The following is a 6255-nucleotide window of genomic DNA, read 5'->3' on the forward strand; positions in this document are numbered from 1 at the left end:
TATTTTTAACCGAAGACGTTTATAAAATTGCTTTTACGAAATACTAAAAGAATATTATTATTAAAAATCGAAATAACTCAAATAATGTACGATAAACAATGTTTATTGCAAGTATTTCGTCTTAAACATCCGATTTTGACGTCAAAAGAAGTTTTAATATTTTAAAACTAATATTCCTAACCGAAGAGGTTTACTTAATTAGCTGTATAATATATCACAACAATATTAATACCAATAATCATAAAAATTCAGATAGTGTACAATAAAATAGGGTTTTATTACAAGTACTTTGTTTAAAACAGCCTACTATAACGTCTATAGTACTTTTAATTTGTTTAAAGTAAGATTACTAACTAAAGACGTTTATTAAATTAGCTCTACGATATTTTATAAGAATATTATAACCAAAAATCGATAATAACTTACATAATGTGAGATAACCAATGTTTGTTGCAAGTATTTCGTTTTTATCAGCACATTTCGAAGTTAAAAGGAGTTTAAATACTTTAGAACTAATATTTTTAACCTAAGACGTTTATTAAAATATTTCACGAAGTATTACAAAAACTCAAAACCAAAAATCGGAATAACTTAAATAATGTACGATAAACAATGTTTGTTGCAAGTATATGTCTTAAACAGCCATTTTTTTACGTAAAAAGGAGTTTTAATACTTTAAAACTATAATTCCTAACCGAATACTATTATTAAAATACCTTTACAAAATATTACGAGAATATTATCACAAAAAATCGGAATAACTCAAATAAAGTACGATAAACCATGTTTATTGCAAGTATTTCGTCTTATACAGCCCATTTTGACGTCAAATGGAGTTTTATTATTTAAAAGTATTATTTTTAACCAAATAAGTTTATTAAATTACCTTAACGAAATATTACAATAATATTCTAACCAAAAATCGATAATAAATCAAATAATATACGATTAACAATGTTTATTGTAAGTATTTCTTTTTAAACAGCCGATTTTGACGTCAAAAGTAGTTTAAATAATTCATAACGAATCTTTTGAACCGGACACGTTTACTTTATTACTTTTACAAAATAATATAATAAAATTATTACCAAAATACGAAATAACTTAAATACTGTACGATAAACTATGTTTATTGCAAGTTTCTCGTCTTAAACAGCCGATTTTTACGTCAAAAGAAGTTTTAATACTTTAAAACTAAAATTCCTAAACGAATACTATTGTTTAAATATCTTTACGAAATATTACAAGAATATTATTACAAAAAAATCGAATTAACTAAAATAATATATAATAATCTCTGTTTATAACAAGTATTTCGTCTTAAACAGCCGATTTTGACGTCAAAAGGAATTATAATTCACTAAAAGTAATATATTTAACTGAATAAGTTTAATAAATTACCTTACGAAATATTAAAAGAATATTATAACCAAAAATCAAAATAACTCAAATAATGAACGATAAACAACGTTTATTCCAAGTATTTCGTCTTTGACAGCTGATTTTAAGGTTAAAAGCAGTTTTAGTACTTTGAGACTATATTCCTAACCGAACACTATTATTAAATTACTGTTACGAAATGTTACTAAGAATATTATTACAAAAAATCGACATAACTCAAATAATGCACGATAAACAATTTTTATTGCAAGTATTTCGTTTTAAACAGCCGATTTTAACGTAAAAAAGAGTTTTTATACTTTAAAACTATGTTTCTAACCGAACACTATTATCAAAATACCTTTACGAAATATTACAAAGAATATTATTACAAAAAATCGAAATAACTCAAATAATGCACGATAAACAAAATTTATTGCAAGTATTTCGTCTTAAACAGCCGATTTCGACATCAAAGGGAGTTTTAATACTTTAAAAGTAATATTTTAAACCAAATTAGTTCATTTAATTACTTTTACGAAATATTAAAAGAAAATTCTAACCAAAAATCGATAATAACTCAAATAATGTACGATAAACAATGTTTATTGCAAGTATTTCTTCTTAAACAACCGATTTTGACGTCAAAAGTAGTCTAAATACTTTAGAACTAATATTTTTTACCGACCACGTTTATTTAATTAATTTTACGAAATATAACGATAATATTATTACAAAAAATCGAAACAACTTAAATAATGTACAATAAACAAAGTTTATTCTAAGTTTTCGTCTTAAACAGCCGATTTTTATGTCAAATAAAGTTTTAATATTAAAACTAAAATTTCTAACCTTATTCTATTGTTAAAATACCTTTACGAAATATTACAAGAATATTATTACAAAAATTCTAATTAACTAAAATAATGAACGATAAACAATGTTTATTGTAAGTAATTTGTCTTAAACAGCCGATTTTGACGTCAAAGGGAGTTATAATTTATTAAAAGAAATATTTTTAACTGAATAAGTTTATTAAATTACCTTACGAAATATTAAAAGACTATTATAACCAAAAATTGGTAATAACTCAAATAATGTACGATAAACAATGTTTATTGCAATTATTTCTTCTTAAACAGCCGATTTTGATGTCAAAAGTAGTTTAAATAATTTAAAACTAATATTTTTAACCGAAGACGTTTATTAAATTACTTTTACGAAATATTATAATATTAATATTACCAAAAACTGAAATAACTCAAATAATGTACGATAAACGATGTTTATTGCAAGTATTTCGTCTTAAACAGCCGATTTTGACGTTAAAAGGAGTTTTAATACTTTAATACTAATTTTCTAAACCGAACACTGTTATTAAAATACCTTTACGAAATATTTCAAGAATATTATTTAAAAAAATCGAAATAACTCAAATATTGTACGATAAACCATATTTATTGCAAGTATTTCGTCTTAAACAGCCCATTTTGACGTCAAATGGAGTATAAATACTTTAAAAGCAATATTTTTAACCGAATAAGTTTATTAAATTACCTTTACGAAATATTACAATAATATTCTAACCAAAAATCGATAATAACTCAAATAATGTACGATAAACAATGTTTATTGCAACTATTTCTTCTTAAACATCCGATTTTGACGTTAAAAAGAGTTTAAATAATTCATAACTAATATTTTAAACGAACACGTTTATTTAATTAATTCTACGAAATATTATAATAATATTATTACCAAAAATCGAAACAACTTAAATAATGTACGATAAACAATGTTTATTCCAAGTATTTCGTCTTAAACAGCCGATTTTGACGTCAAAGGAGTTTTAATACTTTAAAAGTAATATTCTAACCGAAGATGTTCATTTAATTATAGTATTCTTCCGCTTAAGTATGCAAATTGAATCCGACCATAAATTCGGTACTTAGCACGGGTAGTGCGTACTTTTTGATGACAGAGTATAGTATGAAATTTAGCTGTTTGTTTTCTTTCTTACAACTAGCCACCAAATAATTAAACCAAATAAACAAATATTTTTATTTTAAATAACATTTGATATATAATTCTAATCTGCAAAAAATTTTAATAGATTTTAAAATGATTTTTTTTCTATAAAAAGTTTCTACATAATGCTAGTAAAGCTAAGGTAAATTTAGTTAATATATCTATTACAATTTTCCATTAGCTAAAAAGTGTTTGATTTTTTTTTATTTGAAGGAAAAACGTCTCAGGACTGTTTTTGTAGAAAAGTTTATATCAGTAGAAACATTTATAGTAAAAGTGCACATGATAATATATTCATTAATTTTTCTTAACTTTAGTTTCTTTTTGTTGCTGCTTCTTTTTATAAGTTTATTTTGAAGGTACAAAAACTGTTACTAGTTTCTGTGGTTAACAAGTTTTGTATTATGTTACATTAAAATTAGCCTTTCTTTTGCAGATATTCTAAAAGTTTTTGAATAAAAAAGTTAAAAATTTTAAAAAAATTTAGAAAAATGGATGGAAAGCGTCAGAAAATGACTCTATGGAACAATTCTTTAGAAAAAATCTAAGTCTAAGAAAATTTGGAAATGTTTTTGTTTTTCTAGGTAAGTGCGTACTTAAGGCGAGGTGTGTACCAAAAAAAGTGCGTACTTAAGCGATAGTCTACTGTAGCTGTATGATATATTACAACAATAATAATGCTAATAATCAAAATAATTCAAATAGTCTACAATAAAAAAGGATTTATAAGTTAGATTACTGACCTAAGACGTTTATTAAACATACTATACGAAATATTGCAAGTATATTACAACTCAAAATCAATAACAACTCAAATAATGTACGATAAACAATGTTTATTGCAAGTATTTCATCTGAAACAGCCGTATTTAATGTCAAAAGGAGTTTTAATACTATAAAACTAATACTTTTAACCGAATACGTTTATAAATTTACCTTTACGAAATATTAAAAGAATATTATAATGGGAAATCGTAATAATTTAAATAATATACGATAAACAATGTTTATTGCAAGTATTTCGTCTTAAACAGCTGATTTTGACGTCAAAGGGAGTTTTAATACTTTAAAACTAATATTCCTAACCGAAGAGGTTCATTTAATTAGCTATATGATATATTAAAACAATCTTAATACCAGTAATCAAAAAAATTCAAATAGTGTACAAAAAAAGTGTTTATTATAAGTACTTAGTTTAAAACTGCTTTTTATAACGTCTATATTACTTTTAATTTGTTTAAAGTAAGATGACTAACCAAAGACGTTTATTGAATTACCTTTACGAAATATTACAAAAATATTACAACCAAAAATCGATAATAACTCAAATAATGTACGATAACCAATGTTTATTGCAAGTATTTCGTTTTAAACAGCTGATTTTGACGTCAAAAGGAGTATTAACATTTTAAATCTATAACTTTAAACTGAAGACGTTTATTAATTTACCTTTACGAAATATTACAAGAATATATTAATTAAAAAATGGATACAACGCAAATAATGTACGATAAACATAGTTTATTGCAAGTATTTCGTTTTAAACAGACGATTTCGACGTTAAAAGAAGTTTAAATATTTTAAAACAAATATTCCTAACCAAAGAAGTTTATTAAATTACATTTACGAAATATTACAAGAATATTATAACCAATAATCAAAATAACTTAAGTAATGTACAATAAACAATGTTTATTGCAAGTATTTCGTCTTAAACAACCGATTTGACTTCAAAAGTAGTTTAAATAATTTAGAACTAATATTTTTAACCGAACACGTTTATTTAATTAATTTTACGAAATATAACGAGAATATTATTACAAAAAATCGAAACAACTTAAATAATGTACAATAAACAAAGTTTATTGCAAGTTTACGTCTTAAACAGCCGATTTTTACGTCAAATAAAATTTTAATACTTTAAAACTAAAATTTCAACCTAATTCTATTATTAAAATACCTTTACGAAATATTACAAGAATATTATTACAAAAATTCGAATTAACTAAAATAATGAACGATAAACAATGTTTATTGCAAGTATTTAGTCTTAAACAGCCGATTTTGACGACAAAGGGAGTTATAATTTATTAAAAGGAATATTTTTACCGAATAAGTTTATTAAATTACCTTACGAAATATTAAAAGAATATTATAACCAAAAATCGATAATAACTCAAATAATGTACGATAAACAATGTTTATTGCAATTATATCTTCTTAAACAGCCGATTTTGACGTCAAAAGTAGTTTAAATAATTTAAAACTAATATTTTTAACCGAAGACGTTTATTAAATTACTTTTACGAAATATTATAATATTAATATTACCAAAAATTGAAATAACTCAAATAATGTACGATAAACGATGTTTATTGCAAGTATTTCGTCTTAAACAGCCGATTTTGACGTTAAAAGGAGTTTTAATACTTTAATACTAATTTTCCTAACCGAACACTGTTATTAAAATACCGTTACGAAATATTTCGAGAATATTATTAAAAAAAATCGAAATAACTCAAATAATGTACGATAAACAATGTTTATTGCAAGTATTTCATCTGAAACAGCCGTATTTAATGTGAAATGGAGTTTTAATACTTTAAATCTAATACTTTAAACTTTAGACAATTATTAATTTACCTTTACGAAATATTACAAGAATATTTTAATTAAAAAATGTATAAAACGCAAATAATGTACGATAAACATAGTTTATTGCAAGTATTTCGTTTTAAACAGCCGATTTTGACGTTAAAAGAAGTTTAAATATTTTAAAACTTGTATTCCTAACCAAAGAAGTTTATTAAATTACATTTACGAAATATTACAAGATATTATTAATAA

This window comes from Thalia democratica, chromosome 4 (assembly GCF_965202585.1).
Source record: "Thalia democratica chromosome 4, ktThaDemo2.hap1.1, whole genome shotgun sequence".
In the NCBI taxonomy this organism is placed as follows: Eukaryota; Metazoa; Chordata; class Thaliacea; order Salpida; family Salpidae; genus Thalia; species Thalia democratica.